The 12,440-nt window shown below is 45.8% G+C and overlaps 1 long non-coding RNA gene across 2 annotated transcripts in view; it reads left to right on the top strand.

The window, feature by feature from the left end:
- Positions 1–267: 267 nt before the first annotated feature.
- The window catches only part of LOC115649891, a 33,536-nt gene continuing 21,363 nt past the window's right edge, over positions 268–12,440 (top strand). For both annotated transcript variants that reach the window (XR_003999958.1, XR_003999957.1), the window contains exons 1-2: positions 268–310; positions 5,317–5,431. This is a non-coding gene — a long non-coding RNA (uncharacterized LOC115649891). The remainder of the gene's footprint in view (positions 311–5,316; positions 5,432–12,440) is intronic.

The following is a 12,440-nucleotide window of genomic DNA, read 5'->3' as shown; positions in this document are numbered from 1 at the left end:
CCAAGCCCTGTTTGACATTCCAATTCTGGCTGCCTGCCCAGGAAGTGAGTTACTTTCACTTTCATTCCTCAGCAAGCAGACAGCCTCCCCCCCCCACCTACCCCCAGCACCTCACCCAACCCAGCCGTGACGGAGGGGAGGGAGGAGAGAGAGAGGGGTGCTCCTGGGGAGGAGGGAGAAAGGAGGGGCTGCTCCGTGGGGCAGGGGGGAGAAGAATGGATGTTATGGGAGACAACAAAGGATACTGGTTCCAGAGCCACAGAGCCTGCCTCACCTGACCTCAGCCGGGGGGAAAGAGTCACACTCACAGGTGAGCCCCCACCCCCTCCCCTTCCCAGAGACCCCAGCAGCCAATCCCGTCTCTCAGACTGTGCTGCATTCGGCTCTCTCTAGGACCCAGCAGCCCTGCTTCTGCACTGTCTGGGCTGCCTGCAGAGTGGTGCCCCCAGGCAGTGTGAGGCCCTACGCCGTTGCCTATTCTGCCTATGCCTAAGGACGGCCCTGATGGCAGGAGGGCCCTGCCTGCAACTGTATATACATCCATCACATGACACTGTGGTAGGATCTTCCGAATCTGTGAGTAGTACAAGTCAACCGGATTGGTCAAGAAACTGGGCCTACTCCCACAGGACAGGACCACCCTGCGGGGTGAGTGCAGGGCATGCTCAGTCCCCCCCCCACCCCAAGCATATTTCCACCAGTCACCTATGAGGAAAGGTTAAAAAAACTTTTTTAGTATTTTTAGTGTTCAGAAAAGAAGACTTAGGGGGGACCTGATAGTCTTCAGATATGTGAAAGACTGTTATAAAGAAGACAGTGATCAATTGTTCTCCATGTCCACCGACGGTAGGACAAGAAATAGATTAATCTGCAGTAAGGGAGATTTAGATTAGATATTAGGAAAAAAATTTAACCGTAAGGGTTGATAAGCTCTAGAACAGGCTCCCAAGGAAGGCTGTGGAATCCCCAACACTGGAAGTTTTTGAGAACAAGTTGGACAAACACTTGCTGGGGTTGTCTAGGTTTACTTAGTCCTGCCTCAGTGCAGAGGGCTGGATTTTGTGAGTTCTCAGGGTCCCTTCCAGCCCTATGGTTCTACGATTCTATGGTGATCTAAATCTCCTTTCAGTCCCACTGTTTTTAATACTGTAGTATAGTCATCACGCTAGAGTTAACTGGGTGACCCAGCGTATTATGGAATGGCTCCATGCTGAGTCTGCCCTTCCCATATTTCCTGTTTTAGTCAGTAGGCGTTTCACACGCACACTCTGTTGTGATACAGTTAAATAAAGCAGCAGTTCCTGGCCTGCACTCCTATGAGTAGATTTATTTTTGTTGCACTGAGCAGTTCCCTTTACAAAAAAAAAAATGGATTTGCAGTACCTTATGGCAATTCACTTAGCAATAGAAATAAAATACATATCTTCTCAATATGCCATCTTTGCTACACTAGTGGGCTAGATTCATTCAGCGGTGCAGCTTATTTTTCATTTCATTCACAGCCATGGATGCATAAGTCACAATGTTTTTCCAGCTTTCAAACAAATGTGTCACTCTAAATTCTGCATGCAGAGTGCTTAAGTCCTTTTTTCTCTCTGTCCTCCCTGAGAAAAGAAATCTACATAGGAAAGAGAGAGTTTTGATAGAAAAAGGATTATTCGCAGTGTTTAAAGCAAACTATAATAGCTAATTAAGAGCTCATGATTAGCAGTAAGAATTAGAAATATTTCCCCTATCATTTAGCATGTGGATGTAACAATTTGCGTGGGCAGTGAAGGACAATAAGACAAATGTCTTAGCAGTTAAAGCATGGATATATGCAGTAATGATTATATCTATTCTTCCATCTTGTTTTAGAATTAGAAAATGATTTTAAATTCATATGATAATTATTCTAGGTCAGACTAAAGAAGTGGGGGAAAAACAAGTTTAAACACTTCTTGAAATATCTAAGGCTGAGTTTTCAAATACTGTGCTCTTGTTGAGCCAAAAAATACGTATGATTCATAGATTCATAGACTTAAGGTCAGAAGGGTCCATTATGATCATCTAGTCTGACCTCCTGCACAATGCAGGCCACAGAATCTCACCCACCCACTCCTGTGACAAACCCCTAACCTATGTCTGAGTTATTGAAGTCCTCAAATAGTGGTTTAAAGACCTCAAGATGCAGAGAATCCTCCAGCAAGTGACCTGTGCCCCACGCTGCAGAGGAAGGCGAAAAACCTCCAGGTCCTCTGCCAATCTGCCCCGGAGGAAAATTCTTTCCCGACCCCAAATATGGCAATCTGCTAAACCCTGAGCATGTGGGAAAGACTCACCAGCCAGCACCCAGGAAAGAATTCTCTGTAGTAATTCAGATCCCACCCCATCTAACATCCCATCACAGATCATTGGGTATATTTACCTGCTAATAATCAAAGATCAATTAATTGCCAAAATTAGGCTATCCCATGATACCATCCCCTCCATAAACTTATCAAGATTAGTCTTGACACCAGAAATGTCTTTTGCCTCCACTACTCCCCTTGAAAGGCTGTTCCAGAACTTCAGTCCTCTAATGGATAGAAACCTTCGTCTAATTTCAAGTCTAAATTTCCTAGTGTCCAGTTTATATCCGTTTGTTCTTGTGTCCACATTAGTGCCAAAATTAAATAATTCCTCTCCCTCCCTGATATTTATCCCTCTGATATATTTATAAAGAGCAATCATCTCCCCCCTCAGCCTTCTTTTGGTTAGGCTAAACAAGCCAAGCTCTTTGAGTCTTCTTTCATATGACAGGTTTTCCATTCCTCGGATCATCCTAGTAGCCCGTCTCTGTACCTGTTCCAGTTTGAATTCATGCTTCTCACCAGTGCCTTGTATAACGGTACTAATACCCCCTTACCAGTGCCTTGTATAACGGTACTAACACCTCCTTCCTAGAAATACCTTGCCTGATGCATCCTAAAACCGCATTAGTTTTTGTAATGGCCATATCACATTGGCGGCACATAGTCATCCTGTGATCAACAAATACTGCAAGGTCCTTCTCCTCCTCTGTTTCTTCCAAGTGATGTGTCCCCAGTTTATAACTAAAATTCTTGTTATTAATCCCTAAATGCATGACTTTGCACTTTTCACTATTACATTTCATCCTGTTACTATTACTCCAGTTTAATTATTCATGTAATGGCCACACATGAATCAACAGATTCAGTCTTCCATTGGTTGTGTGGATTGTCACTTCCTCTCCTGCACCTGATTCAGCAAAGTACTTAAGCATGTGCATCAACTTCAAAGTTAAAGTTAAACTTTGAAGTCAGTGGGTCTTAACCCCATGCTAACAGACTTTGCTGAACTGGGAGGGAAGATTATAAACTGCTCTAACTCTGCGTAGTTGAACCAAGCTTCACCTAATGAATTCAATTGTAAGTTTCTAATTCAATTTTCAATCTTTCCAGTTCTCAGGTATTATTCCAAATGCAATAGTAATCATGCACTCCAAATGTGCCGGGCGCTGGGGGTGGAATACCTGCTCTAAGTGCTCGTGTGTGATTTGTTTAACCAGGTGTAGTGTATGTTTGCATGTTCCCCATATATTTGCATGTTCCCCATATTGTTTGTCTACACTGCAGGTGGGAATGTACTTTCCAGCTCAAGTGGACAGACATGTGCTAGCTCTCTTTGAGCTAGTGTACTAAAAATATCAGCGTAATCTTGGATAGCATGGGTGGCGGCTCAGGCTAGCCACCCGAGTACATAGCTAGGGTATCCAAGCAGGTCTTGTATTCAGAGTAGCAGCCTTGTTAGTCTGTATCTGCATAAAGAACATGGCTGCTACTCTGAAACCTGAAAGTACTCCTGTTCTTTAAGCAGGTTTGTAGTTAATCAGAGCCTGAGCTGCCGCCCGGGCTACCCTCATCTACACTGCTATTTTAGCATGCTAGCTCAAGCAGCGCTACCACTTGCCCATGTACTCAAGCTAGGAAGCAGGCTCCCAGTTTAGGCATTTGCATTTGAAAAATGTGGTGCTTAACATACAAGGTAGGTAGTGTCAAGAGTCAGCCTGAGCCAGCACACAGAGCCACCCCCAAACCAGTGTTTCTCTGGTGGCTCCATCTATTTGTTGTACAGGTCACGATTTTTCATTGAAAAACAATTCCTTTCCTTCCCCTTTCACTGTGTCAGTTTTACATCTGTGTAGACCAGAGATCGGCAACCTTTGGCATCACATCCCTCAGTCCATGATGCTTCCCGCAGCCCCCATTGGCCTGGAATGGTGAACCGCAGCCAGTGGGGGCTGCAATAGGCCAAACCTGCGGACACTGCAGGTAAATAAACTGGCCCGGCCTGCCAGCAGATTTTCCTGATGGGCCGCATGCCAAAGGTTGCCGATCCCTGGTGTAGATGCACTGTGCTGGATTCTCCTCCCATGCAATGTATAAATCAGGAGGAGAAAGCAGTAGAGTTACTTGGTGTAAAAGTGGTATAATTAAGGCCTGGACTACACCTAAACATCAGATTGAACTGGCTACATTGCTGAGGACTGTGAAAAATTTTGCCCCCTATGTGACATAGTTACTCTCACAGTAGGCACAATGAGGTAAATGGAAGAATTCTTCGGTCAACTTAGCAAGTGTATCTACAGGGGGGATCTACGATAGTAATAAAAAAAACCCTTCTATCACTGTACTAAGTAGCTACACTACACCACACCCACTACTGCTGTGCCAAGTACTGTAGTACTTGTAGAGGAAACATACCCTGAAATGACAGTCAGGCCCACTGACTTCAGCTCAAGACTTGTCTACACAATTAAACTGCAGCAAGCTTGGGTGTGAAGTTACCCCTACAAGCCTGACCTGGTCTATCTATCCAGGTGCACTCTGCTGATGTGCATTAACAGTTCATGACAGCAGGGCCACCAAGAGCTGGTTTGGGCCCTGGTGAAAAAACTTTTTCGGGCCCCCCAGCAAGGGCGGACCGGCTAAACAGGGCTGACGAAGCCGAGGAAGCCAGGCCCTGCTAATTTGTACTGGCTTCCCACGCACATCAGCCATGCGTGAGAGTGCTTTGGAACAGGGCTAGATCAAAGTGCAGTAGCCAACTGTTAAGAGGCATCAGCGGGGTTCACATGGAGTTAGACCCTGGCAGGCTAGCACAGGCTTGATTTGCACCTCAGCTTGCCACTAACTAAATGTTTATGTAGATAAGTTGAATTTACTCCAGTTTAAGTGAAAAGAGAATCAGGCCCTAGATTCCTACCCTTGATGGTCAGTAAATACCCTTCCCAACGTGACCCAAGACCTACTGTTTTCCTTTCTGTTCAAGCAGACAATAAACAATGGACTGGATCTTCAGCTTGTGTAACTGGAATAGCTACAACAAAGCTAACAGAGGTACATCAACTTACACCAGCGAAGAATCTGTGCCAGTGGCAGTAAAAGAGGTATTAACTGACCCCATATGACAAATGCAATGTCTGCAGTGTTAATTGTTTCGCTGCTGGTCATTTTACCAGTAACATCCATGGGAGTGTGGGTTGATCTTGTGTAGGATATCACCACTGTCATTTCTTTCCTATCTGTGTACTACTCTGGGTAGAGTGCTGCTTTTTATTGGATCAAAACTTAATTATAATACATAAACTTTTGGACTAAAACTGTCTATTAAATCACTATCTAAGCTATAAAGAGGATTTCCCATCTTGGACATTTTCTGTCTTTGTATTCTAATATGATGTTGTAATCAAAAGTTAAATATATGGGTCGAATTTTCTTCTCACACCCTCATGGAGTAGCAGTAACTGTTTACATCAATAGAGTTACACCAGCCTACAGTCATTGTAAACGAGAGGAGAATCCGAGATGGGAAAGTAGCCATTATTTATTTGCATTAGTAGCAACTACAGGCCCCAATTGAGATTGGAGCTGTCATAAACAGATAGCTAAGGGTTAATGTTCTTACACCTGGAAAGAAGTTCCTGAAACACCTGACCAGAGGACCAATCAGGAAACCAGACTTTTTTCAGATCTGGGTGGAGGGAAGTTTTGGATGTGCGTCCTTTGTCTTGAATCTATCTCTCTCGGCTATGGGAGGATTTCTGTTTCCTGCTTTCTAATCTTCTGTTTCCAAGTTGTGAGTACAAATATAGTAAGACAGTAAGGTTTCTATTGTTTTCTTTGTATTTACATGGATATAATTGCTGGAGTGCTTTGAATTGTATTTTTTTTGAATAAGGCTGTTTATTCAATATTCTTTTAAGCAAATGACCCTGTATTTGTCACCTTAATACAGAGAGACCATTTTTATGTATTTTTCTTTCTTTTTTTATAAAGCTTTCTTTTTAAGACCTGTTGGAGTTTTTCTTTAGTGGGGAACTCCAGGGAATTGAGTCTGCAGCACCAGGGAACTGGTGGGAGGAAGAAGTCAGTGAGAAATCTGTGTGTGTTAGATTTACTAGCCTGACTTTGCATTCCCTCTGGGTGAAGAGGGAAGTACTTCTGTTTTCCAGGACTGGAAATAGAGAGGGTGGACTCCCGCTGTTTAGATTCACAGAGTTTGCTTCTGTGTATCTCTCCAGGAACACTTGGAGGGGGGAAGGGAAAAGGTTTATTTCCCTTTGTTGTGAGACTCAAGGGATTTGGGTCTTGGGGTCCCCAGGGAAGGTTTTTGGGGGGACCAGAGTGCCCCAAAACACTCGAATTTTTTGGGTGGTGGCAGCTTTACCAGGTCCAAGCTGGTAACTAAGCTTGGAGGTTTTCATGCTAACCCCCATATTTTGGACGCTAAGGTCCAAATCTGGGACTAGGGTTATGATATGGTGGCAGAGGTGGGATAGAATCCAGAAGCCAGTAGGAATATTATATTTTTCTTTTCTCTGCTAGGGGCTTTTTAGCAGAGAGAAACAGTTTGGTTTTAAAAGGGAACCAGAAAGAATTTTTTTTTCTGCTCTCTCTGGCAGTTGTGGCTTGCATATTAAGCAAGCAACCATTAAGAGACTATTACGGGTCTTTTGTCACACAATAGCACTCCCATTAGGAGGCAAATACCAGCACTATATACATGCAAATAAAGTGGTTTTTCTGGTTTACTTTACATTGAAAAAATTAGCTAGAGAAAGAAAGGGAAAAAGGCACTGTTGCTAGGCAGACCCCAGGAGGCAACAGAGCCTGCAGTTCAGACAATAAACACCGGAGGGCACCCCAACACAAGAAAACAGGAACCATGCCTTCCAATACAAAAATGGAGGCCGAAGAACAAATCAAAGAAGCTGAACACAGGCGACAACTGGAAAAACAAAAAGAGGTGGAGCTGAAAGAAAAGGAAGAAAGCATCAAACTGGCAGCCTACAAAAGAGAACAAGCAGCCAAAGAGGCAGCCCACAAAAGAAAACTAGAAGAAGAAGAGGTGGCCCACAGAAGGAAACAAGAAGAAGAAGATATGGCCCACCGCCGAGAAATGGAAAAACAACAAAAAGAAAGTGAAGAGAAGGAAAAACAGAGAAAACATGAACTGGACTTAGTGCAAGCTGGGCTGCATGCGCCAGCCAATCCTAACAACCCTTCGCCAATTATGGTTCCACATCACAGGAAATTTCCCACCTACAAGGCAGGTGATGACACCGAGGCCTTCTTGGAAAATTTTGAAAGAGCCTGTCTTGGGTACAGCATCCCTAAAGACCAGTACATGGTAGAATTGAGGCCACAGCTCAGTGGACCTTTAGCAGAGGTGGCAGCTGAAATGCCTAAGCAGCAAATGAACGACTATAAACATTTTCAAACCAAGGCCAGATACAGAATGGGGATAACCCCGGATCATGCTCGTCGGCGTTTCAGAACCCAAAAGTGGAAATCAGATGTGTCATTTCCCAAACACGCCTACTACGTTGGGAAAAATTATGAGGCCTGGATATCAGGACACAATGTTAAATCCTTGGAAGAACTGCACCTCCTCATACAAATGGAGCAGTTCTTGGATGGTGTTCCTGAGGACATAACACGGTACATACAAGATGGAAAACCCAAAAATCTCGCTGAGGCGGGGGAAATTGGAGCCAGATGGATGGAAGTGGCAGAAAGCAAGAAAGCTACGGTCAAGGGGAACGAATACCCCAGGGGGCACACCGACCATAAACCCTACAACCGAGGACAGCCAAAGACCCCACATACAACCCAAGTAAAGCCACAGACACACTATTCTTCCACCTCACCAGTCTCCAGTAACTCACCTCGACCCAGTGACCCATCAGATGGAAGATGCTTTAAGTGTAATGAACTGGGACATATCAAGGCCAACTGTCCAAAGAATGCCATCCGAGTGCAATTCATTACACCACCATCACACCAAAGATCCCCAGGCCTAGATGCCTCTCAAATACCCTTGGAGCGAAGGGAAAATTTGAGAGTGGGCGGAAAGAAGGTTACTGCGTGGAGAGACACGGGGGCACAAGTGTCAGCTATCCACCAATCCTTCGTAGACCCCAAATTCATCAACCCAAAGGCCCAAGTGACAATTTACCCCTTCATGTCACAAGCTGTAGACTTGCCTACAGCTGAACTGCCTGTCCAGTACAAAGGCTGGTCAGGAATGTGGACTTTTGCAGTCTATGACAATTATCCTATCCCCATGCTACTGGGGGAAGACTTGGCCAACCAAGTGAAACGGGCCAAGCGAGTGGGAATGGTTACATGTAGCCAAACCAGGCAAGCTTCCAGACCCATTCCTGTTCCTGAGCCGTCCACAGACGCCCCGTCTGTGTTACCAGAGACCCAGACAGAGGTAGTGGACCCGGATTCCATGCCTACCACTGAAACAGCCACAGCACCTCCAGTCCCAGGCCCGGAACTGGAACAGCAACCAGCACCAGCAATTGCAACCACATCTTCAAACTCAACGCCAGAGGGCGCCAGCGAGCCAGAACTGGCAGAAGCAACAGACAGCCATACCAAAAAGGCTCAGCCCGAGCCTGAAATACCCTCAGGTGCACCAGCGGAGAGCAGTTCACCAGCAACGGAAACAACCCCATCACCTACATCGCTTCCAGAGGGACCAAGCCCAAGTCCACAGTCTGAGGAAGAACTGGTGACCCCAGCCTCAAGGAAACAGTTCCAGACTGAGCAGGAAGCAGATGATAGCCTTCAGAAAGCTTGGGCGGTGGCACGGAGCATCCCACCGCCTCTCAGCTCTTCTAATCAATCCCGGTTTGTTATAGACCAAGGACTTTTATACAAGGAGATTCTTTCTGGTGGACACTGGGAAGAACGGCAGCCGCAAAAACAGTTGGTGGTTCCAACTAAGTACCGGGGGAAGCTCTTAAGCTTAGCCCATGATTATCCCAGTGGCCATGCTGGGGTGAACAGAATTAAGGACCGGTTGGGGAAGTCCTTCCACTGGGAGGGGATGGGCAAGGACGTTGCCAAGTATGTCCGGTCTTGTGAGGTATGCCAAAGAGTGGGAAAACCCCAAGACCAGGTCAAGGCCCCTCTCCAGCCACTCCCCATAATTGAGGTCCCACTTCAGCGAGTAGCTGTGGATATTCTGGGCCCTTTCCCAAAAAAGACACCCAGAGGAAAGCAGTACGTACTGACTTTCGTGGACTTTGCTACCCGATGGCCAGAAGCAGTAGCTCTAGGCAACACCAAGGCTAACACTGTGTGCCTGGCCCTAACAGACATTTTTGCCAGGGTAGGTTGGCCCTCCGACATCCTTACTGATTCAGGATCTAATTTCCTGGCAGGGACCATGCAAAAACTGTGGGAAACGCATGGGGTGAACCACTTGGTTGCCACCCCACACCACCATCAAACCAATGACCTGGTGGAAAGGTTTAATGGAACTTTGGGGGCCATGATACGTAAATTCGTCAACGAATACTCCAATAATTGGGACCTAGTGTTGCAGCAATTGCTGTTTGCCTACGGGGCTGTACCACATCCCAGTTTAGGGTTTTCACCGTTTGAACTTGTGTATGGTAACGAGGTTAAGGGGCCATTACAGTTGGTGAAGCAGCAATGGGAGGGGTTTACGCCTTCTCCAGGAACTAACATTCTGGACTTTGTAAGCAACCTACAAAGCACCCTCCGACACTCTTTAGCCCTTGCTAGAGAAAACCTAAAGGATGCTCAGGAAGAGCAAAAGGCCTGGTATGACAAACATACCAGAGAACGTTCCTTCAAGGTAGGAGACCGGGTTATGGTCTTGAAGGCGCAACAGGCCCATAAGATGGAAGCATCATGGGAAGGGCCATTCACGGTCCAAGAGCACCTGGGAACTGTGAACTACCTCATAGCATTTCCCAATTCCTCACTAAAGCCCAGAGTGTACCATGTTAATTCTCTCAAGCCTTTCTATTCCAGAGACTTACAGGTTTGTCAGTTTACAGTCCAGGGAGATGATGCTGAGTGGCCTGACAGTGTCTACTATGAAGGGAAAAAAGATGGTGGCGTGGAATAGGTGAACCTCTCAATCACCCTGGAACGTCTGCAGCGGCGACAAATCAAGGAGCTGTGCACTAGCTTCGCCCCATTGTTCTCAGCCACCCCAGGACGGACTGAACGGGCATACCACTCCATTGACACAGGTAATGCTCACCCCATTAGAACCCAACCCTACCGGGTGTCTCCTCATGCCTAAGCTGCTATAGAACGGGAGATCCAGAACATGCTACAGATGGGTATAATCCGCTCATCTACCAGTGCATGGGCATCTCCAGTGGTTCTGGTACCCAAACCAGATGGGGAAATACGCTTTTGCGTGGACTACCGTAAGCTAAATGTGGTAACTCGTCCGGACAACTATCCAATGCCACGCACCAATGAGCTATTGGAGAAGTTGGGATGTGCCCAGTTCATCTCTACAATAGACTTAACCAAGGGGTACTGGCAAGTACCGCTGGATGAACCTGCCAAGGAGAGGTCAGCATTCGTCACCCATGCGGGGGTGTATGAATTCAATGTCCTTCCTTTCGGCCTTCGAAATGCACCCGCCACCTTCCAGAGGCTGGTAGATGGTCTACTAGCTGGACTGGGAGAATTTGCAGTTGCCTACCTCGATGATGTGGCCATTTTTTCAGACTCCTGGCCCGAACACCTACTACACCTGGAAAAGGTCTTTCAGCACATCAGGCAGGCCGGACTAACTGTTAAGGCCAAAAAGTGTCAAATAGGCCAAAACAGAGTGACTTACCTGGGGCACCAGGTGGGTCGAGGAACCATAAGCCCCCTACAGGCCAAGGTGGATGCTATCCAAAAGTGGCCTGTCCCAAGGTCAAAGAAACAGGTCCAATCCTTCTTAGGCTTGGCCGGGTACTACAGGCGATTTGTACCACACTACAGCCAAATCGCTGCCCCACTGACCGACCTGACCAAAAAGACCCAGCCAAATGCAGTTGGGTGGACTGATGAGTGTCAAAAGGCCTTTACCAAACTTAAGGCAACGCTCATGTCTGACCCTGTGCTCAGGGCCCCGGATTTTGACAAGCCATTCCTAGTAACCACGGATGCATCTGAGCGTGGTATAGGAGCAGTTCTCATGCAGGAAGCAACAGATCACAACTTCCATCCTGTCGTGTTTCTCAGCAAGAAACTGTCTGAGAGGGAAAGTCACTGGTCAGTCAGTGAAAAGGAATGCTATGCCATTGTGTATCCCTGGAAAAGCTACGCCCATATGTTTGGGGATGGCGGTTCCAGCTACAAACTGACCATGCTGCGCTAAAGTGGCTTCATACTGCCAAGGGGAACAACAAGAAACTTCTTCGTTGGAGTTTAGCTCTCCAACATTTTGATTTTGAAATTCAGCACATCTCAGGAGCTTCTAACAAAGTAGCTGATGCACTCTCCCGTGAGAGTTTCCCAGAATCCAGTAGTTAAAAAGTGTTCTTAAAATGTAGAAGTCTGTTAGTTATATACTTAGTGGTATATGTAAAGGTGCATGTGTTGTATTAATCTGTTTATTTTAAAGTTCTAGAAGGAAATCGCCGCCAGTGAGCTTCCCCACTGTCTGCAATTTGGGGGGCGTGTCATAAACAGATAGCTAAGGGTTAATGTTCTTACACCTGGAAAGAAGTTCCTGAAACACCTGACCAGAGGACCAATCAGGAAACCAGACTTTTTTCAGATCTGGGTGGAGGGAAGTTTTGGATGTGCGTCCTTTGTCTTGAATCTATCTCTCTCGGCTATGGGAGGATTTCTGTTTCCTGCTTTCTAATCTTCTGTTTCCAAGTTGTGAGTACAAATATAGTAAGACAGTAAGGTTTCTATTGTTTTCTTTGTATTTACATGGATATAATTGCTGGAGTGCTTTGAATTGTATTTTTTTTTGAATAAGGCTGTTTATTCAATATTCTTTTAAGCAAATGACCCTGTATTTGTCACCTTAATACAGAGAGACCATTTTTATGTATTTTTCTTTCTTTTTATATAAAGCTTTCTTTTTAAGACCTGTTGGAGTTTTTCTTT

This window comes from Gopherus evgoodei, chromosome 1 (genome assembly GCF_007399415.2).
Source record: "Gopherus evgoodei ecotype Sinaloan lineage chromosome 1, rGopEvg1_v1.p, whole genome shotgun sequence".
In the NCBI taxonomy this organism is placed as follows: domain Eukaryota; kingdom Metazoa; phylum Chordata; order Testudines; family Testudinidae; genus Gopherus; species Gopherus evgoodei.
This window is presented reverse-complemented; position numbering and strand designations above follow the sequence as displayed.